This window comes from Rhineura floridana, chromosome 10 (genome assembly GCF_030035675.1).
Source record: "Rhineura floridana isolate rRhiFlo1 chromosome 10, rRhiFlo1.hap2, whole genome shotgun sequence".
Lineage (NCBI taxonomy): Eukaryota > Metazoa > Chordata > Lepidosauria > Squamata > Rhineuridae > Rhineura > Rhineura floridana.
This window is the reverse complement of record NC_084489.1, coordinates 36716083-36739941: the sequence shown is the minus strand read 5'-3', so window position 1 is coordinate 36739941 and position 23859 is coordinate 36716083. Positions and strand designations below refer to the sequence as shown.

Genomic DNA, 23859 nt, shown 5'->3' with positions numbered 1-23859 from the left:
TTCAGCTTGTTCATTGCAAGCCATAGTGTGTTAGACCATGGCTTATTGTTAACATGTGAATAGGGATATAGTGTCATGCTGAAGTAGAAAATTGGAGACAAAAGTCATATACAAGTCCAAATGTTATGTATTTCATCAAAGCACACAAGTATTCTGAACAGGCAGCCATTAGTACCTCAGTAGTTCTGCTTTTGAAGGTCATGTCGCTTTTAAAAACACCACTAGTTCCAGCAGTTCTACAGGTACCAAGATGATTATGTGAGAATTTAGCACACATTATTATATTTTCTTCATTTTATTATAAGAAAGCTCAAGCCCAGAGAGCTCCATAAATCTGGGAAGACATAGGAAGATCATAAAATTAGAATGACAGCACCAGGAATAGAATCCTAATAATGCAGGAACATAACTGGGGAAGGACAGATTATGAAGGTGCATGCATTTTATTGAAAAAATCAGGTTTTTAAAAAAATTACTGTTAAACTTGTGAAAGTTTAATTTAAGAAAAAACAAAGGATTTATTTTTATTAAGATTGGGGCAAAGAATTTTAGAGGGAAACAGTGCCTCCCTCCTACTAGCCTAAAATGTCACACTCACAGCCTTACATGCTAATTAGATGAACCTAAGGCTGGAAATGTTTCATATTCTTAAATATTTAGAAGTCATCATCAGATTTGCACCTACATAGGTGACATGGAGCCTGGGCATTTTCCAGCTGTACATATGGAGCCTCACAAATTGAAACTATCTTGTTATTTTAGGAAGTGGTTTGTGTGGGCATTGCTCTGTCAGTAAGCAAACAAACATCCCCCCCCCAAGTAGTATCTAGAAATTTGGATTTGGATAACTATGAAGGCTGAGTTGCAGGCTGGGAAGTGCTGCTTTGATAATGGATAGTTTTCAAATTGCGTGAAGTATTGGTTCCCATCTATTCAGCACTGGACAGACCTCATCTTGAGTACTGTGTCCAGTTCTGGACACCACATTTTAAGAAGGATGCAGACAAGCTAGAACAAGTTCAGAGGAGGGCAACTAGGATGATCAGGGGACTAGAAACAAAGCCCTATGAGGAGAGACTGAAAGAAATAAGCATAGTTACCCTTGAGAAGACAAGACTGAGGGGAGATATGATAGCACTCTTCAAGTACTTGAAAGGTTACCACACGGAGGAAGGCCTGGATCTCTTCTCGATTGTCCCAGAGTGCAAAGCACAGAATAATGGGCTCAAGTTGCAGGAAGCCAGATTTCAACTGAACATCAGGAAAAACTTCCTAACTGTTAGAGTGGTATGAAAATGGAACCAATTACCTAGGGAGATGGTGGGTCTCCAACACTGGAGTTATTCAAGAGGTAGCTGGACAGCCACCTGTTGGGTATGCTTTAATGTGGATTCCTGCACTGAGCAGGGAGTTGGACTTGATGATCTTATAGGTCCCTTCCAACTCTATGACATTCATTAACCTGTTGCCACTTAGAGCTGCTCTACACTTTGCATGGTAATTGTGTTTGGTACAAGTATGCTACCCTTCCAGGTTTTCTACAACACACGCAATGTGAATAAGAGGTCCGCATCCTTAAATACCCATGTACTGGGAGCTGCAGCCCAATTAAGGCCCCCTAAAAATGTTTTTATTTGTGTTAAGGGAACGTCTGTCATCTGCATTCTGTGGGTTTCCTGTTATCACCAGCCCAGCCTCAAGCTGAGTTGGAGGAACTGGCTTAGTCCAGGGCTGCTGTACCACCAGCTGTGGAACTGAACCAGGTTCTTGGGGCTGTGGCTTTGTAGGCTGAACTAGAACCTTCATAGATAGTGACCCATGAGACTGATTCATTAGAGGAATCAAATGTCTCTACACTACCACTAACATGCCTGGCAAGTGTGACAGGGAGTGCTACAGGCAGGAAGCCACAGAAAGGTGAGTAAATGTTAGTCTTCAGACCAGGAGGTGCCTTTTAAGATCTACAGGCTTCAGGCCTCGGAAGGTTGGACCGGAGGAAGAGACACAAAAACTTAAATTCACCTCCAGCCTTTGTTGGAAAAAGTTGCTCACTTAGAGCTATCCATGCTGCTGTTGCCACCAGCCTGCCTTGCCTGATACAGATAGGTTAGAGCAGCTGTAAGATATTTGCGTTTAATAGCACGAAACATTATTATTGTGTAATGTATAGAACATCCTCAAATCTCATGCTTTTTCTTTGCCTGCCTTGCTCAGCCAAACAGTACGTGGCAGAGAGAATGCAAGAAAAAACCTCTGACCCACTTCTCAAAGCACCTTGTTGTTTATACTGCACTTCCATTTAATTTATTTATTTATTTATTTATTTAATTAAGCTTATATACTGCCCGACTAGCAACAGCTCTCTGGGCGGTGAACATACAATAAAAATAACACAAAACTGTACACAAAACTGTACAGTCTAAAATCAAAATATAATAATTTACAATTAACAGGAATTAAAATGCCTCAGAGAAGAGAAAGGTTTTAACCTGGCGCCAAAAAGATGATAGTGTCGGCGCCAGGTGCACCTCCTCGGGAAGACCATTCCATAGTTCGGGGGCCACCACTTAGAAGGCCGTAGATCTTGTCACCACTCTCCGGGCTTCCCTATGAGTTGGAACCCGGAGGAGGGCCTTCGTAGTAGACCATAGTGTACGGGCCGGTTCATATCGGGAGAGGCGTTCCGACAGATATCGTGGTCCTGCACCGTATAAGGCTTTATAGGTAAGTACCAACACTTTGAATCTGGCCCGGAAGCACATTGGAAGCCAGTGCAAACGGGCTAGCACAGGTGTTATATGCTCAGACCGCTTAGTTCTTGTTAGCAGTCTGGCCGCCGCATTTTGCACTAGCTGTAGCTTCCGAATCGTCTTCAAAGGTAGCCCTACGTAAAGCGCATTGCAGTAGTCCAGACGCGAGGTTACCATAGCATGTACCACTGATGAGAGGTCCTCCTTACTCAGATAAGGACGTAGCTGGGCTACCAACCGAAGTTGGTAGAACACATTCCGGGCCACCGAGGCTACATGAGCCTCAAGTGTGAGGGAAGAGTCTAAGATGACTCCCAGACTACGCACCTGTTCCTTTAGGGGGAGTGTAACCCCATCCAGGACAGGGTATATATCCACCATCTGATCAGAGAAACCATCCACCAACAGCATCTCAGTCTTGTCAGGATTGAGTCTCAGTTTGTTATTAACACATAACTGTTGCTGAGAACACAGCAACCTTTCATTGTGATACACCCTAATTTTTTAAAAAATATTTAAATGTTTTTACTACACCTTCCACTATAAATCTTGCAAGGCATATCTGTCTTTCAAAATTGCTGTTGTGTTATAATGATACAAAAGTAGAGTCTTCAAAACGATAGGACAGCTTATTGTCTCTGGTACATTCTGTGGATTCTAAGCAATTAACTTTCAGAGGAATAGATATATTACTCTATTAAGCAATAATAACAAAGAGATGTGGCATCATAAAGTCACTTGCGGGGTGCCACAGGGTTCCATCCTCTCTCCGATGTTGTTTAACATCTATATTAAGCTGCTGGGGGAGATCATCAGGAGATTTGGGCTGCAGTGTCATCAGTATGCAGATGACATGCAGCTCTATCTCTCATTTAAATCTTCACCAAGGTTGGCTGTAGAAACTCTGTCCAAGTGCCTGGAGTTGGTGAGTGGCTGGATGGGGAGGAATAAGCTGAAACTGAATCCAGACAAAACCGAGGTACTGTTTGTGGGAGACAAGGGAAGGTTGGGGGATATAGAGTTGGTGCTTAATGGGGTTTGTTTGCCCCTAAAAGACCAGGTCCGCAGCCTGGGGGTCATCCTTGATTCCCAGCTGTCCATGGAGGCTCAGGTTTTGGCTGTGAGCCGGGCGGCGCTGTATCAACTCCATCTGATACGGAGGCTGCGCCCCTACCTTCCCAACCATCTGCTCCCACCAGTAGTACATGCCCTGGTCACCTCTCGCCTAGACTACTGTAATGCGCTCTACGTGGGGTTATCCAGAAGTTGCAACTGGTACAGAATGCAGCAGCTCGTCTGATCAAAGACAGCCGCCGGCAGGACCATATCACTCCAGTGTTAATGGAGTTGCACTGGATACCGGTTGCTTACCAAGCCCAATTCAAGGTGTTGGTTTTAACCTTTAAATCCCTATACGGTTTTGGACCAGTCTATCTGAAGGAGTGCCTCCAGTATCGTCAGGGATGCTGCTCAACAAGATCAGCCTCAGAAGACCTTCTCTCGATCCCACCGGTTAAAACAGCTAGGCTGGTGAGGACCAGAGGGAGGGCCTTTTCAATAGTGGCCCCCACCCTATGGAACTCTCTCCCAAATGATCTACGCCATGCCCCTTCTATGATGAGCTTCCGCCGGACTTTGAAGACTTGGCTTTTCCGGCAGGCCTTTGGAATGGGTTAAGTTTTACTGTTGGGTTCTTAAATTTTAATTTTTAATGTTCAATGTATTTTATCTTGTACGTCGCCCAGAGTGGCTGGTCAACCAGCCAGATGGGCGACTAATAAATATAATATAGTAATAATAATAATAACAAATTTTACTGTGGCATAAGCTCTCGTGGACTATAGCCACTTAATCAGATACATGGATTCATGCATCTGATGTGGTGTGCTATAGCCCACAAAAGATTATGCCATAATAAAATGTGTTAGTATTTAAGGTACCACCAGACTCTTTGTTGTTTAAACAATGAATATGTACCGAAGTGAATCTTTCCATTTAAGACATACCATACTTTTTTCATTATTTTGGCTATTACTAGAGATGCCACTTTATTGAATAAGCTGGAAAGTTTTTGTAAGATGATTTGAGAATAAAGGATATGGATGCTGCTGTTCATAGTATTTATAAAGACACCTACATCGGTACCAATTTTATTTAAGCGCTCTTTTATCTACATTACTGAAATGAAATTATATATCCATTACTAAAATTAGAGGGAAGACTCATTGGATTAAAAGTGTTTTTTCCTGATCCTTGAATGACTTTCTTTGATAAATCTGTAATGGAATTAAGTGTTAGGCATCTCATCTCCTGAAATGTTATAATGATAATGATAACTTTTGATACTTATTCTTAAGAACATAATCAAAGATGATGCATACCATGGGGATGAGTGGAATATTTGGATAAGGGCATATAAGATTCTCCATATCATTTAGGCATGTATGGACTAATGCTCCTAAATACTTAGCTTTTGACAAATGGATTCTTCTGCTAGGCCACAAATTCTAGGGACACAGCTGTGTCCATTGTAACAAAAACAAAGAATCTGTGGTATCCTTTAAAGGTTAACAGTTTAATGTGTGGCATAATATGCATCTCCACCAGGACAGTAACACAGACTATCCTGTTATGTTTTAGCTATAAGAATATTATTCCAGTAGAGCATGCAGTAATATCTCATTTAACTAATCTTCCAGGAATGAAGTTCCTCTTAAGGACGGCTTTTTAATGGTGAACTGACTATATTATTATATATATTAGTATTATTTCCATTTATAGACCGCTTACTATCTAAAAGGTCTCAAAGCGGTTTACAATAAAATACACAAGGTATAATAAAAACATATCAAATTAATTTACAAAGCAAAATAAATAAACAATATCCATATACATAAACATGAATGAAACCTTAATCTTTAAACAACTAGTTTAAATAGGCTCATACCTTCAAGGAAAATACAGCTGTGTTAGCAATACAAAGCAGGGCTAAAGGGAGTCACACTAGTGAAACTGACCAACCTGTGCCTTTGCTTTGCTGGGTAGAAATGACAAGCCTGTGTGTGTGCTTTGCATTAAGGAGATCTCTTTGCTCTCTCCCAGGGCTGGAGAAGGAAGGATCCAACACTTCAGAGGGGGAGGGGATGCTGGGTAAGCACCCTTTAAAGTCCCTGTTGAAGCTGCTCCCACCATCTATGAGCGGGTATAGAAACCTATCTCATTCTTTCCATGTTACTCCTTCCTCATGTACCAAAGAAGTAATGTCCAGGAATGCATCTACTTTGTTAACTGAGATATTACTGTATAGATTTGCTAGTGCAAATGATCTAGCCTGAGTCTGTGAGCTGCTGTGCTGAGGCAGACTCATAGACGCTGTTATACCACTCTTATGGACTCTTATACCACTTTAGCAAGAATTGGAGGTAAGATAGACTGGGCTGCATTATTGCCCCTTGTATAAGTTTGTATGGCTCTTTTTAGCAAGCTCTGTTATTCTCCTGGTCATGCTTCAGAAGTGCATCACTAGATGTGCCACTGCAGCAAAGGCTGATCCACATGATAAAATGAAGGGAGAAGAAGACATTTGCTGATATAGGAACAAGATAATGTTGATCAGCAGCCACATTATTCATGATTATGTGTAGTTTCCTTGTACAGAGTAAGAAGACAGGAGTATTTATGAGGGCTGCCAGTAGAAGCTGTTTGCACAGCAACGCAAAGTGGCTGTTTCATAATTATCTGACAGCTTGAAGGGTATAAGGTGCATTTGGACAGTCATTTCATTCTTCACAACAAGCCTTTGGAGATGAATTATTAATTATTAGCATTATTATCAATGCTAGATTATTGAGACTGTCAAAGAACAGTAAATTTCCCAGGTTGCATATAATGCTAAACCATGGTTTATCATGATGATGACAAGCTACAGGGGAACCCCTTGCTCACACTCTTCCCTTCTCCTCTTTTGGCATGGCCATGAGGAAGAGATCAAAAGCTTTCACTTCCATTTTAGATTAACTGCAGTGTACTGTTATATCTAAACACTAAACTGTGGTTAATCAGTTGTTGATACAAGCCATCTTCTTAAATATGATTTAAAGGTAGCTTGTTTCAACAAACCATAGTTAAAATTAACCACAATTTTAAAAGTTTAAATGACATAGCAAGTCCCAATTAACAGCCCGATTCAAAAGAGATCAAGCTATGGGATGTATTTGCAGCCCAAGGCGGCCAATAATGTGTGGTTAATCTAAAGTAGAAGCAAAGATGTTTGAACTGCATCAGAGAAGGAGAAGAGAGTGTACAAGCCCAAGACTCCTGTTGTCTTTTTGTAAACTATGCTTTAGAATTTAATCCAAACAAGCAGGCTTCCTTCCAGTGACTGGATCAATGAAGCTTTTTCTTTCATGATATTTGCAATTTATTAATTAAGTTAGGACTGGTACTAGCTTCCAAATAAATAAGAGCCTGCACAGAGAAATGGCTTGATCTTGGCTTTTAAAAAATTGTTTAAACTGAGTAACAAACGGAAATGTGTAAACACATTTTTTCAGTTGAAATACAGCAAACAGTACTTGTCTTTCAGATGTTCAGTTCTTATTTTTCAGATGTTCACATTTTCAAATACTTGGGGAAAATAGCTTTCTTTAAAAATGTCATTACAGCTTCTAAATGTATGTTCCAGAATATATAAAAGTTATTTAGAAGAAATTGATTTAAATCCATTAAACGCAGTATGATAATTTTGAATTTTCTGTAATAGCATCTGCAGTTAAGTTTTTTTACATAGCATTAAATGTAATCTTTTTTCCTTGATATTTCTGGGGAAAGTGTATGACAGCTGAATCAGACATTTCTGAATTATCAATTTTTCTATATTACTTTTTTCTGATGGAAACTTTCCAGGGGAGTTGAACTATGTCTGCTGTTCCTATTAGAATAAATACTTTATGCATAAATTGCAATAGTTACTAATGTAGCAAACAGTAATATGGATTAGTATATGGCAAAAACCATTATTAATACTTTAAGTACACAAGCTTAACAAATGTTTAGAATATATTTGACAATGGAACTAATGCATGGGAGACAATGTAAAAAGATGCATTTCATGGATGCTCCAGCATTGGATCTGTTGCTCTCCCCATCCCCAAATTAGATTATTGGTGTAGCTTTGCATACAGAACCATGGTGGAGTAAGGGTGGTACAGATTTATCAGCACTAATCATAATGGATGCTACTGCACCAGTGCTTGGGTTGTTTTTGGACCCCCCATGCTGATGCAAGAGGATGTCCTTGAGCTGACACTGGTCCTAGCAGATGCTGGCCACATTCACACCCTAATTAATCCCACTATTATACCACGTTAGACAGTCATGGTTTCCCCCAAAGAATCCTGGGTGTAGTTTGTAAGGGATGCTGAGAGTTGTTAGGGGACTCCCTATTCTCCTCATAGAGCTACAATTCTCAGAGTTCTCTGGGAAAGGGACTGACTGTTAAACTGCTCTGACAACTGTAGCTCTGTAAGGAGAACTGGAGTCTCCTTCCAACTCTCAACACTCTTCACAAACTACACTTCCCAGGATTCTTTGGGGAAAGCCAGGACTGTATAAAATGGAATAATAGTTGAATAAATGTAGGGTGTGAATGTGGCCACCAGCTCAGCTCAGCAGCTCATAGAATAAAATTAGTGGCATTAAAAGTACAAAACTCCAGCTGTTCTTCATAAGCATGTTAATACATTATCATCTCCTTCATAAGCACATGTAGTTGGATGTTACGTCTTCTCAACGGCAATGGGACTTATTTCCAAGTAAATGTGCTTGGTCTACAGCGTTGTTCTTTAACTTGCAGTCCATCAGCATCTGGGGACCCAACTCTCATAATCCCTGACCATTAACCATGCTGTCTGGGTATGATGGGAGTTGTAGTCCAACAAGATCTGGGGACCCAAGGTCAAGGAACAGTTGTCTACAGCCTGTGACAGCAGTTAAGGACTATTTTGGAAGTTGATACATAGAGGAGTTTAATCTGTGTGTAGGGAGAAGTGCATGTTCTGCCATACATGAGTTGCAGCATTAACATGTTTCTGTCATGGATACACCTGGGTGTCATGGGTGATACCTGAAGCAGCTGCTTCAGAAAATGCTGATGCTGCATTCACACATAATACAACACATACTTTTTTCCTTCATGGAGATTAACTATGTCAGGAAAAACAAGTAAAGCAGCCCTCAGTTGTCACTTATGCTTTTGAGGTTGTTCCTTTAGAAGTTTGTGATCTAGGTATTTGCTCCTGCATGCATTCAGCCAATATTTTTAATTACAGGCAGGTTTGGTGCATGCAAAGAACTCCATTGTCTTCCTAAATATACAGTCTGCCCTAGTTTGACAATATATATATTTTGCCCTGTGTTGATCAGTATGACACATATGTTCATATAAAAGACATTTAGGGGAAAGGAGTGTCATTTTCTCTGTGCTTTTGTAATTATGTATATAAATCTAAGCTGTTGACTTGTAATAGCATGCATGCACCTTGAGAACAGGTATGACTGCTTTTCATTGTGATTGTGCTGCAACATCATCTCTTTCAGCTGAGACCAATCAGACTGTTTGCATGTGGCAATGAACTGAAGCATGTTGCACTTCATTTATTCATCTGAATTCTTACCCTTACAGCCTGTTTTCATGACTAACGTTCTCATCCCTCTCCACCCTCACCCTTACCCAGATAAAATGAACTGTGTCAGAACTCCTGCTATAGAATACTACCCTGTATGCTTTCCCATAAACAAAACTTTGAAAAAAATTAAATCCATGTTAATTCATAAGATTCCACTTCTTTAGTGGCCATGCAGCACAAAGTATGCCTAATTCATCACAGCTGGTACACCCTCCACCATGAAAGCAGAAAACATTCAGCATTAAAGAACAGTTTGGCCAAGAGATAATTAAGGATACTATTTTTCATTCTTTGTAACTACTTTTTTTTAGAATATGCTGTATTGCTGTCTTTAGTAATTTATATTGTATTGAGCTTCAATGAATCAAACAATAACTTCTACAAATTAGTGAATTTAAATTACAATCCCTTTATAAACTTGCACCATGCTACACTCGGCTGTAGGCAAATGAATATTAATGATCTGATGTGTGAACCCAGCAAGGATCAGAACAAGAGTGGAATAATGAGTGGCAGAGGCAGCAGCATTCCAAGGCCTGGAATTGGTTTTCAATGCTGTCAGGGCAATAAGCACTAAGGAGCAAGGGGGGCACTAAATGTTCTAAATTCTAAATGTAATGGTGGGTGAAGTGAGTTGCCAATAACCTCAAGTAACAATTCATAGTTATGGTGGCTCCATGTCTGTGGGGCAGTGGAATCTACTCTGTACCTTGGATAGCTTCTTGAAAGTTCGGACTAAAACCTGGAACAAATTCCACTGCCTCCCTGACTTGAAGCCACCAGCCACCACTGATTTATAGACCTTGCCACCACCACCCAAAAATATTTCTGTGTACTTTATTTATTATTATTTTATTATTTTATTCGATTTATATACCGCCCACAGCCCGAAGGCTCTCAGGGTGGTGCACAACATAGGATAAAATACAAAAGAATCACGAAAACAGTAAACATACATATTAAACAATTAAACAACCTGATATACATTAAAAGCTAAAAAGATAGATTAAAATGCCTGGGAGAATAAAAAGGTTTTAACCTGGCGCCGAAAAGATAAAAGTGTAGACGCCAGGCGCACCTCATCGGAGAGACTGTTCCATAATTCGGGGGCAACCACTGAAAAGGCCCTAGATCTTGTTACGACCCTCCGAGCTTCTCTGTGAGTCGGAACTCGGAGGAGGGCCTTAGATGTTGAATGTAGTGAACGGGTAGGTTCATATCGGGAGAGGCGTTCCGCTAGGTATTGTGGTCCCGCGCCATGTAAGGCTTTATAAGTCAAAACTAGCACTTTGAATTTGGCCCGGAAACAAATAGGTAGCCAGTGCAAACGAGCCAGAACAGGTGTTATATGTGCGGACTGCCTAGTCCTCGTCAACAGTCTAGCAGCTGCGTTTTGCACTAGCTGAAGTTTCCGAACTGTCTTCAAAGGCAGCCCCACGTAGAGCGCATTGCAGTAATCCAATCTAGAGGTTACCAGAGCATGCACAACTGAAGCGAGGTCGTCGATTTCCAGATAGGGACGTAGCTGGGCTACCAATCGAAGGTGGTAGAACGCATTCCGTGCCACTGAGGCCACCTGCGCCTCGAGAGACAGGAATGGATCGAAAAGAACCCCCAAGCTACGAACCTGTTCCTTCAGGGGGAGTGTAACCCCATCTAGAACAGGTTGAACATCCACCATCTGGTCAGAGAAGGCGCTCACCAACAGCATCTCGGTCTTGTCAGGATTGAGTCTCAGTTTATTAGCTCTCATCCAGTCCATTATCGCGGCCAGGCAACGGTTCAGCACATTAACAGCCTCACCTGAAGAAGATGAAAAGGAGAAATAGAGTTGCGTGTCATCAGCATACTGGTGACAACGCACTCCAAAGCTCCTGATGACCGCACCCAGCGGCTTCATGTAGATGTTAAAAAACATAGGGGACAGAACCGATCCCTGCGGGACTCCACAATGGAGAGTCCAGGGTGTCGAACAATGCTCCCCAAGCCCTACCCTCTGGAGACGATCCACCAAGTAGGAGCAGAGCCACTGCCAAGCAGTACCTCCAACTCCCAACTCCGTGAGTCTCCCCAGAAGGATACCATGGTCGATGGTATCAAAAGCAGCTGAGAGATCAAGGAGAATCAACAGAGTAACACTCCCTCTGTCCCTCTCCCGTACAGGGCGACCAAGGCTGTTTCAGTGCCAAAACCGGGCCTAAAACCGGATTGAAACGGATCTAGATAATCGGTTTCATCCAAGAGCACCTGGAGCTGGCTAGCGACCACCCGTTCTAAGACCTTGCCCAGGAATGGAACATTCGCTACCGGTCTATAGTTGTTCAAATTATCTGGGTCCAGGGAAGGTTTCTTCAGGAGTGGTCTCACTACTGCCTCTTTTAAGCAACTAGGGACCACTCCATCTCTCAAGGAGGCATTTATCACTTCCCTGGCCCAGCCGGCTGTTCCAACCCTGCCAGCTTTCACTAGCCAAGATGGGCAAGGATCCAGTACAGAGGTGGTTGCACGCACCAGTCCAAGCACCTTGTCAACGTCCTCAAGCTGTACCAACTGAAACTCATCCAATAAATGAGGACAAGACCGTGCTCCGGATACCTCATTAGGTTCAACTGCCATAATACTGGAGTCTAAGTCCCGGCGGATGCGTAAGATTTTATCTTGGAAGTGCCCAGCGAACTCGTTACAGCGGGTTTCGGAAGGTTCTATAATGTCCTGAGGGCTAGAATGTAAAAGCCCTTGGACAATTTTAAAGAGCTCCGCTGGGTGGTTGAGAGATGATTTAATAGTGGCAGCGAAGTATCGCTTTTTCGCTGCCCTCACCGCTTCTGTATACAACTTAGTGGAGGCACTTACCAAGGCATAATTGCATCCGTCAGGAGTACGCCTCCATCTGCACTCAAGCCTTCTCCTCTCTTGCTTCATCGCTCTCAGCTCCGGGGTATACCACGGGGCTGCATGAGCTCTGCATGGGATAGGGTGCGCAGGAGCGATCGTGTCCACGGCCCGGGTCATTTCCGTATTCCACAGTTCGACCCAAAGGATCCATTAGTCTCCGAGGTTGGACCAGCTTAATAGGTCCTCCACCCTTGCAGAGGGAAAGGGCGGCTGTAAGCCTAAACTTCAGCAAGCGGTGATCTGTCCATGACAATGGGGTTGAGAAAAAACTCCCCACCTCCAGATCACCATCTCCATGTCCAGTGGCAAAGATCAAATCAAGAGTGTGCCCCGACACATGCGTTGGGCCAGTAGCAAATTGAGACAGCCCCATGGTTGCCATGGAGGCCATGAAGTCCTGAGCTGCCCCAGATAAAGCAGCCTCGGCATGGATGTTGAAGTCTCCCAGTACTAATAGTCTGGGGGACTTCAACAGTACCTCCGAGACTACCTCTGACACCTCAGTTAGGGAAGCTGTTGGGCAGCAGGGTGGACGGTACACCAACAAAATTCCCAGTCTGTCTCTTTGACCCAGCACAAGGTGGAGGCATTCCAAGCCAGTCGTCACCTGGACAGGGTGCTTGATGAGCGAGAGAGAACTCCTATAGGCCACAGCTACCCCACCTCCCCGACCCTCGGATCTACCACAGTGCTGAACCGTATACCCAGGTGGGCAAAGCTGGGAAAGAGTAACTCCTCCCTGATCACCCACCCAGGTCTCGGTTATGCATGCCAGGTCGGCACCCTCATGGACAATTAAGTCGTGGACGAGGGAGATCTTGTTATGTACCGACCTGGCGTTTAGGAGCAGCACTTGGAGATCCGAGAGCTGGCTGATAGGACAACCAACAGTCCTGCGGATGTGAGAAGGACCGGAACAAGGTGCAGACACAACTTGTCTGGGACGAGTTCCCCTTATCTGGCATGTTCTTCTCACAACACCATACCTCCCATTACCTGTCACTACGTTGATTGGGGCCCCCGAAAGTCCCCGCGGTTGGAGCAAAGTCCTCTCTCCCAGGCACATGTACGCTGCTGCTAGGGAGAACAAAAGGCAAGGACAGCTGAGGAGTACCCAGCAAGGCAGCCCAAACATACCAGGGAAAACCAGGAAGCCTATGAACCTGTCCAAGGTGCAAGAAGTTGGAAATAGGGAACAGGGAATAGGCTGGAAAGAGCTGCTTCACACGTCAAATTAACCACACGGTTTAACATGAAAAAATCATGCTTTGCTCCTCCCCTGGTCCTTTCTTCAGTATGCCAGGGATGAGTTCCATCCCTGGTGTGCTAAAGAAAGGTGTCGGGAAAGAATACTGCAGGTACTTTGAACAGTGTGTGCTCAATTTAATTTGAACTGTTTTACAGCAGTGATGAGGAACCTCTAGCCCATGGGCTTAATTAGGACCAGCTGGCCTCTCCATTTGGCCTGTGAGGCCATTTTGGCCAACCCACACCCACCTGCCATCCTATCTGGTGTCAGGTGTGGGGCAAGTAAGGACAGGGCTTGGCTGAAATGGTATTTTCAGGTACCATCAATCAGCTGATCAGTGGTGCCTGCAAAGCCCCTTTCAAAGCACAAGGCAAGAAAGTGCTTTGAGAAAGGGCATTGTATGTAGCACTTTGAATTGGGCTTCTGAAGATTGTCAGATCTGCAGAAGCTCTTAAACAGCACTTTGAGAGGGGCTTCTGAAGACCCCTGTGGGTCACCTGACTTCATTGTCAGGTGGTTGACAGGTAGGTGACTCCACCCACTTGTCAAACTTGACCCGCAAGGGGTGAGGGAGATAATCTGGCCTGCTGGGCCAGAAAGGTTCACCACTCCTGGTTTAAAGTGATGTGCAAACCAGACCAGCAGGAGTTTCAGCTTAGGACCAGATATTCTGTTTCTTTGATCTGATCTAGAAATATTTATAGCTAAGCTAGGTCAGGAAAAAGCAGTGAGTTATCTTTGGTGTGTTGCCTACTTGCCATGCTGGGACCGTGGGAGAGCAATACTGCCTCTTCTTCCTTCATTTGTATCCTTGCTAGGCTGCCACACAGAACATCATCTCATAGGCCAGGAAGCTCCTAGTTGATCCTGACACTCCCTGACCACTTATGCCAATGTATTTGTCTGGAACCATGTTTATTGAAAAAATGAAATGGACTGCCTTCAAGTTGATCCCAACTTATGGTGACCCTATGAATAGGGTGTTCATGGTAAGTGGTATTCAGAGGGGGTTTACCATTGCCTCCCTCTGAGGCTAGTCCTCCCCAGCTGGCTAGGGCCTGCTCAGCTTGCCACAGCTGCACAAGCCAGCCCCTTCCTTGTCCACAACTGCCAGCTGGGGGGCAACTGGGCTCCTTGGGACTATGCAGCTTGCCCATGGCGTCACAGGTGGCAGAGCACATAACCCCTGAGCCACTCACTGTGGGGGTGATCTTTAGCTGGCCCTTGACACCCAGGAGACACGAGCAGAGATTTGAACTCAGACTCTGGACTTCCAGCTAGGCTCTCCTCCCCACTGTGCTATACCAGCTATGTGTATAAAATTATGCATAGCATGGAGAATGTGGATGGAGCAAAGTTTTTCTCCCTTTCTTATAACACTAGAACTTGTGGACATGCAATAAAGCTAAATGTTGACAGATTCAGGACAGACAAAAAAAATACTTCTTAACGCAGCACATAGTTGAACAGTGGAATTCACTCCCACAGCAGGCAGTGATGGCCACCAACTTGGATGGTTTTAAAACAGAATTAGACAAATTAATGGAGGATAAGGCTATCAGTGGCTACTAGCTCTGATGGCTGTGCTCTCCTTCCACTCTTGAAGGCACTATGTGTATGAATACCGGTTGCTGGAAACTGCAGGAGGGGAAAGTGCTCTTATGCTCCGGTCCTGCTTGTGAGCTACCTGTAGGCATCTGGTTGGCCACTGTTGAGAACAGGATGATGGACTAGATGGGCCATTGGCCTGATCCAGCAGGCTGTTCTTATGTAATTAAAACCACAGCTGGATTTGAATTGGGAATCAGCCCCAGAAACTGTTTTCAGCGCCAAGACTTGTTTCCCAAGAACTTGTGAAAAGAAGTATTTAATGCATTTTCACTGGTGTTTATTTTTTTAACATGGGATTCCTAATTTACACCTGCCTACCCCATTGCATACCTAATCCTCTTTGTCTCCCCACCACCCCATCCATTTTTTTTATTTGTTGTAAACCCCTTGGATGGGTGTTTTTAAAAATAAAATGGCTGTATTCAAATATGCTTTTAAATAAATAAATCACTAACTTCATCTGCTTACTTAACTGAAAAGGACCCACAGCATCACTCTGGCTATATCTCCAGTTTATTCAAAGTTGAGAATGACAGCCAAGATAACTCTGGAGTGGTTTTCTGGCCATGGGAAAGAACATTGTGGAACATATAAGATATCAGGTGTGGGGCAGATAGAGCTGGCTCAACTAAAAGGGGGTTTTCAGGCACTGCTGATCAACTGATTGGCAGCACCTGCAAAGCCCTGTGTATGGGGCTTCTTGTGAACCACTTTGCAAAGTGCTCTGCAAGAGTATTGGGTGTACATGCACTGTTTTCCTGGCATGAGACCATGGTACTTCTGTGTCATTTTTCTCTGGCATAGGGAGAAGCAGGAATGACTAAGCTTCTTCTTGCTTGCTTTTAAGGCTAGGAAGTACAGCTACCTAGTATCACTACATGCTTTCTAATTGGAAAAAATGGCAGAGTAAGCAGTAGTGAGTGGAGAGAGAAGACAGTGGCAGGTTAGCAAGAGACAAACTTGATCTGCTCACCTGGGTACCATTCCTGCCTACTCCAAGTGAGCAGGCTAATAATCATTTGCATCTCTATTTGAATTAGCAATAATCTTTCACCCCTTTCCAGGTATTGTATCTTTCACAGTGTGAAAATATAAAGCAGCATAAAACAGAATCTCCCTGTTCCACATCCTTCTCCCAGCAGTTTACACGTGATAGCACAGGAGATTGCATCAGCGTTAAGGAAGTGTGATGCCATTCCCGTAGGAAAAAATATACTGATCTGACAGAAGCTGTGCTCCTCTCCTCTCCTCTCCTCACCATCTGCCCCAGTTATTTCATTGAGAATGGGGTAAAGTGAGGGTTCCAGAGCTTCACATTTCCTCTCGAACCATTAAGTATCAAGATTTCTTTTTCAGCAACAGTTTTATATACATAAATATATACAGCATTAGTTAAAACCAGAAGCTTCTTGTTTGGCTCAGCATGTTTGTTTTAAAAGGCTTTTTATAAAAGAGCAGTGTATGATCCTTCTGCCATCAAATTTCACCTTTGTAAAGAAGGTTAAGAACAAGCAAACACGAGGCACCTTAGTTTCTTAGTACCATATATAACAAAAATATTTAAAGTCACCAAATCCCAGAAGCCAAATGGGATGTAAAAGCGTGGTGAAATATTGAATAATATTTTAGAAGCTAAGCATTTAATTACTTATTGCTGATAGATTTTTGAGTTCAGGGCCATTTATGTGCTAGAACCTGTGAGTAGGATTAACAGAATGTGCTCTAGCACTTGAGCAATGAACATGCACATTTCAAAACTCTTTATGCTTATTGTTCTTTCTCTTGCTAAATATTCTCAGCTGTTAAATCATAAAGTCCAAGACTCTGGAGAGTGTAATACAGAAGGAAATAATAATACCTGGTATAACACTGTTTGAGATCTTGAGTTTGGCGTTCATTTCAGACAGGCCCACAATTATGAACAAAATCCTGTTCATTCTGCCTTCGACTCCCCTGCACCCCAAAATTCCTTTGCCAAGGAAATTCTGTATTCTGAGTGTATTTGCATAACTCTTCCATGCATATTTTCTGAGAAACCTATGACATAGACCCTTTCAATATATATTCCTGCATGGAAGTCATTTAAAAAGTATTGGCATGGAGAAAAATGTTACACTGAAGGAAGCTTTTGAGTTAACATCTACTGCTATGCTTCTTCTAGGTGGACAGCGGGAAGCAGGAAATTGGGTGGAGTTCCTCCAGCCTCTTTAATTAACCAGAGCTCAAATGAAGGGAATTGCATAGGCCAGCTTCATCAATCTGCCCACTGATATTACATAACTCAGAAGTTGCATCTTTTTGTTTTTAAATAAAATTTTAGAAAACTTATTTGTTTCTTGTACAGTGCTAGTTAGAAGCAATGAACACTTGCCTGTTTTTAAATAGAGAATAGACAATGATTTGAAAGAAATTAATGGAGTAATTGACCTAGACTACTTTTATGCAAACTTCCCTGTGCTACCTCCTTCCCAACAGTGAAACCAAAGATTGGATAACCTTCTTAGCCCATCCCTTGTTCTTTTTGCTGAAAGAAGTTATAATTGGCTCAAATTAGATTTCAATGTACTATAGATGTGCAAGATTAATTTGAGCTAAAGATCAACAAAGTCTCATTTAATTTTATGAAAATTACTTGAATCAGATTCATTATGATTCAGTAAAGTTTATATTTATTGCATTTATTTCAATCCACTTACTCTAAATTTCTTACCCCAATTTTTTTATAATGATGGAGCTACCAATTGAAAAGAGTATAATCTACTCCTGTTGGAAGAAAATAAAGCACCCCACCCTTTTCTTCAGTAAAGAACAAAGTAGATGGGCAAATCATCAAATATTAATTACACCAAACCAAAGGGGAAAAAAGAAAGGGGAGAGAATGTGAAGAATTCCCTATTCAGAGACTAAAAATTAAGACAGATTGCTCTGATTTCAATTCTTGGTTGTTTATACAATTAATGGGAGCTAGGCTGCGCTAATCAGAAAATCAGCCTTTGAAGTACAAAGTTCATGCAAATGTGAGAAATGCAGATAGGCTTGAATTTAATTAAATAGGAGAAATAGTGAGAATAGATAAGCATTTTGTACAGCTCCTGTTTCCTTGCTGTTGTGTATGTATGTATATATGCAGTAACTGAAACTGATGGGAAAATTATTTTAAATATTTCATTATTTGAAAAATCTAACAGCTTTTCATTTTAAATCATTCTTATATATCTAAACAAGAGTTATAGTGTTTATTTCCAAGTTTTGGAATGCTTTTAAAGACTGACATTAATTCCTCTCCCTCTCTGGCTGTACAAATGGCTATATACATGCTTTGCAGGTTTTAGATATTAACAAGTGCAGATGGAAAGAGAACAGCTCTATTTCCAGTCTTCCTGTCACCATCCATTAGCTCCTTTTCAGCAGCACTGAGATTTGCCCTGGATGAAAAGAAAGGAAGGAGACAAAAGAACAAAATCAGTAACAGGTATAGGTATGGAGACTCGTGAGGAGAAAAAAGGAAGAGGAAAAGAGAAAGAGACGAGGCAGAATTTAGGCATTTTGCAAAGTTTCTTTCCCTCCAAGGCTGGCTCCAGGTTTCTGAGGGCCCATGGCCAAAGGCTATCAAGGGGCCTCTTGCCCTCTTGCTTTCCTCCTGAAACCACACTCCTCCTTCCTTTTGGCCTCACCCTTTTAAAGTAAAACAAAACCCGAACAGAATGGCTGGGATGACAGAGGAATCAGACAGGAGAGAGAGAGAAGGAATGCCAAACCTGTGTCTGTAAGTTCATTGGGGGCATTCCTGCCATGGCTCCAGAGTCTCTGCTGCTTGCCCTGCAGCAGAGTATGCCATGCCAGGAAGCCTCCTCTTTCTCTTTTGCTCCTTCATGATCCAGCCCGGCTTGGAGCTGCTGCCATTGTTCTTTCCTTCTGACCTTCTGCTGGATGGCATTTAAGGGGTTAATACTACAGAAATTAGGAGGCAATTAGCCTAGACCATCCAAACATCAGCGCTGAATGAGACAGTTGCCAAGTTGAGGAGACCCTCTAGGCTCAGGTTTTCAACTCTATGGTATTAATCCATCAATTTCCCCTTCACTCATGAATCAGATAAAAAGAGAAGCTAGCGGGGGGCACTTCCTGTCCATTGGAATAGGATAGGATTGGTAACAAGCAGCAGATCCCATTCCACTGGGGCCAGTAAGAGGCCCCTCTGCATTCCTGGGCCTTCAGCCAGTGCACCACCTGGGCCACGGCTGGAGCCATGCCTGTTTCCCTCTTTGGACTTAGATGTGATTTTTTTTTCAATTAATTTTTATTCAAATTTTCAAAACCAAAACAATACAAAAAGAAAAAACACAAATCAATAACTAATACAATAAAAAAGAAAAAAATATATAAAAATATTGACTTCCGATTTGTCGTAGTTCAGCTATAAATCTATAGTATATAACAAGCCTGTCTCCTAATAGATTATAAAATCACCTTCCTCCAGTGGTTATCTTAATTGGTTTCAAATCTCATTAACATCATATCATTTTATTCTTCCACAAAAAGTCAAAGAGAAGTTTCCAATCCTTGAGATATATGTCCATCAATTTTTTTTCTAGATAAACATGTCAATTAATCCAACTCATCAAATCTACTAAATCCAGTAATTTCAAATCGCTCTTCTTCCATTATCCGTATTGGTTCCATCTTCCATCTTCCATCGTTATGCACCCAATAATCTTGCTGTCATAGTCATATAATAAGAGTCTGATAGGAATTTCCTTTATCACAGATATTTTCTTGCCATCAATTCCGAACGTATCACTGAAGTATTGTTGCCGCATCTCTGTTCCTCTTTTTTACATGATACACTAGCACATCTCTTGAAGATTTTTTCATTGACACAAAACAGGGATTAATTCTGTTAACTTTCTCCATTTCAAGTTCCATCAAATCCTTCCAGTCCAGGAATTTTTTTGAACCGATAATATCTTTATCTCCAATCTCTTCGATTCCTTCAGGGACAGCGCTGAGTTCCAAACAGTAATATTTGTCTCCAGGATCCATCACAGCCAGGAAATCCAAAACTTTTTCCATGTCCATATTTAAGCCAATCTCCATAGTTTGAACCTTGCCTTTAATTTCTCTTTCATCCTTTTTTGGTTTTCCAGATCTATCTTTATTCTCCTTTCTCATAGAATCCTAAATTTCTTTCAGCTCCTGTCTCATTTCGTCAAATTCAATTCTCAACGCTGGACTATTATTTCTCAGTTCTTGTTTTATTGACTTAATCCCATTCATTATTTTCTGAAACATGTCTAAAGATAAAGTCCCTTCTTGTACATCCATGATCTTCTTAATTGTCATTCTTAAAGCCAAAGGAACAAAACTCCTTCAATTTTCAATGTCCCAAGCAAAAAGCAGTTTATTTCTTTATCCAGTTACAAAGGAGTTAATCTTTCAAACCAACTGGCGTCACACTCTAGACAGCCCTTATCTCTTATATACCCAGAAGTGCAAAAACAGCTTTAGTTCACAGCGTCCGAATAACTAGTAGCAGAGAGAATGAGCAGATTCGTCAAAAAAAAAAAAGTAGATCAGAAAAAATAGTCCCAGACTTCTATTACACAAAAGTCTTATAAATCAAAAAGATTTTCTTTTCTCTTCCAATCAGAAACCCCTCATCCGTTGTAATCTTTATAATGCTATTTTCCATGTCAGCTTTTTGCAATAAAAAAAAGATAGGCTATTTTTATTTTCTTCCCCCTTAGCTCTGTGAGTAAAAGAGAAGGAAAGTTTTGGCTCACCCAGGTTTTCTTAATTGCTGGATTCTTTGACAAATCTCTTTAGCTGTATAGATAAGAAAGTAATAAGCGTAGACAGGAGGATACTTGCCTGTTAGTTCGTTTTTCTTTAAGAGAAAAAAAAATGGATCACTTATTCAGCTGAGCTAGTTAAAAATCCTCGCTCTGTCCGAGCTGCTGGAAGACCTTCTTTCACAGACAATTCTGACGAATTCCAGTCTCCAACAATCACAACAAATCTGTGTGGGAAATCTCACGTTTCTTCCTTATCCGGAAGAAATTATCCCCAGTCAAAAAAGACCCTTCTGACTGGATTTAAAACTGAAAAAGTTTCATCCAAGACGGGAGCCCGTCTCAGAGCTGCACAGGCAGAGGGATCCTCCTGGGAAGTCAGATGTGATTATTTTAGTAGAGCTTGGAAAAGTTACTTTTTTTGAACTACAACTCCCAACAGCCCCAGCCAGCATGGCGCTGGCTGGGGCTGATGGGAGTTGTAGTTCAAAAAAGTAACTTTTCCAAGCTCTGTATTTTAGTGCATGTATTTCCCACAAGCTAAATGGCAAGTATGCGGTCTGCACCTTGATGCACTTACCAAATGTGCAAATCACAAGATTAGCTCATGTAACACAGTTCACATGGAGAAATATTGGACAAAACTTTGCAGAACATGGTATCACAGCATATTTATTGATAGTACTTGTATGTTGTCCCAAGGCAGCTTACAAAAGATAATTAGTTTTTTATATATTTAGCTTTATTTAGCTTAATATACATAGTAGGGACATTGTGCTTTCAAATAAGGACATAATGTGAGAACACAAGAAGAGCCTGGATGGATCAGGCCAGAGGCCCATCTCATCCACCATCCTGTTCTCACAGTGTTCAATCAAATGCCTACAGGAAGCCCATGAGCAGAATGTGAGCACAAAACCACACTCTCCTCTTGCGGTTTCCAGCAACTGGTATTCAGAAGCATACTGCTTCTGACAGTGGAGGCAGAACATATCTATTATAGTTAGTAGCCACTGCTTAATGATTTACACTACAACCTATTTGCAGTGGATCTAGTCCAGGCCCTATTTTATACATCTACCTGTGATCCACACTGTTGTGCCTATCCACCAAAAGCTGTTTTTTGTGCATATGATTTAGCATCAGCCTTGCAGCATCAAAAGTTCCTGTGAAACTGAAAAATAACAAAAAGGAATTATTATTTTTTAAATTAAAGCTAGTGGTTCAGCACAGAACTACTAAAAGGCTAAACTGAAAGTGCGGGTACTTTTGATGAAAGTTTTCTACAGCATGAAAAAGCAATCCTTTCAGTGTTTTTTCTTTTCTAGAGATTATGTTAAAAGATAAAGAAGGCATTTGCTAGGGTTGCCAGGTCAGAAGCATTCCAAAACCTGAGATTTTAGGGGCGGACCCGAGTGATGTCACGGGGGCGGGCCCGAGTGATGTCATTAAGCATGATATATTAAGCATCAATCACAGTTGCTTGGTACATACAATTAAAAAAATATCTGATTGGAAATTAAGCTAGAAATCTTAGCTAAGAGATGGAGCCTGGGTAGGGAACATTTAATCTAGCCTACTTGCTGTCGGCAGGAAGGATTTAAGTGCCTTCAGGCCAGGCCAGTCACCAGAAGGCCACTGTAGGAAGAAAGGAGCCTAGTGTTGTGGAGATGTTAGATGGGAGCATTCGGGAGTAAAGATGGATACCCCTGAAGGCTGCAATTCTAAACACACTTACTAAGGGACTAAGCCCCATAGAACTCAACAGGACTTACGTCTGAGTAGATATAGTTTGGATTGTGCTGCTGGTAAAGCTTGACTAGGGATCCTCTGCAAAGACATCCATATCCAAGCAGGGCTGGCAACCCCCTGCCTGGAATGCGCTGTCCTTATCTTTTAATGTGGCTGCTCCAACCTTCTTTACAGATTTAACCCTTCACTTCAGAAAGAGGCCTGAGAAATCAGTAAGAGTAAGAAGATTCTCTACCCTTTCTGTCTACCCTGTGGGCTGCTATAAACTCACAGCCAACCCAATTCCAGTGAGTAATAATTGACAGAGAGAAAACACACATGGTTTGGTCTACCTTCACAGGCAGCCGCTTGGGAACAACAACTGCAGCCACACTTCCAAATATGTGAATTCTCTTTTACCGCTATTGGGCAAGAAACGAACTGCCATGCAACCAACAAGGTGCATCATCAATGGGTTTTAGGGGGTTGAGCTGACTTCGGAGACATATCATACTTTGGACACATAATGAGAAGACATGATTCACTAGAAAAGACAATACAGAAAAACAGAAGGCAGTAGAAAAAGAGGAAGACCAAAAAAGAGATGGATTGATTCCATAAAGGAAGCCACAGATCTGAACGTACAAGATCTGAGCAGGGTGGTTCATGACAGATGCTATTGGAGGTCACTGATTCATAGGGTCACCATAAGTCAAAATTGACTTGAAGGCACATAATAACAGCAACAAAGTGGCAGCACCTACGCTTTGGAACTCCTTGCCTATTGACATTAGGCAGACGCCTCTTTTCAGCACCTGCTAAAATCATTTTTGTTTAGGCAAGCCTATCCAGGCATGTAGAAGCTATTGTGTTTTTAAATCTGTTTTTAACTCATTGTTGGTTTTTATTAATATGAATGTTTTTCAATACGTCTTTAACTGTTTTTGCCAATAATTTTATTGTTTAATTCTTTCTGTAAACCGCTTTGAGATTTTTTTACAATAAAGCAGTATATAACTGTTGTAAATAAAATCTTTCATTACAAGATCCATGATTGTCTGAGATTGACCATGAGACTACTTGCAGGAAAAAGACAGCAATATAAAAAGAGGAGGGCAGAATATCTATATTTATTTATTTATTAC

The 23859-nt window shown here is 41.8% G+C and overlaps 1 protein-coding gene across 2 annotated transcripts in view; it reads left to right on the top strand.

Annotated features, from left to right (window-relative positions):
- CHN2 (chimerin 2) overlaps positions 1–23859 on the top strand; it is a 222132-nt gene that overhangs the window by 29745 nt on the left and 168528 nt on the right. The window lies entirely within an intron of this gene.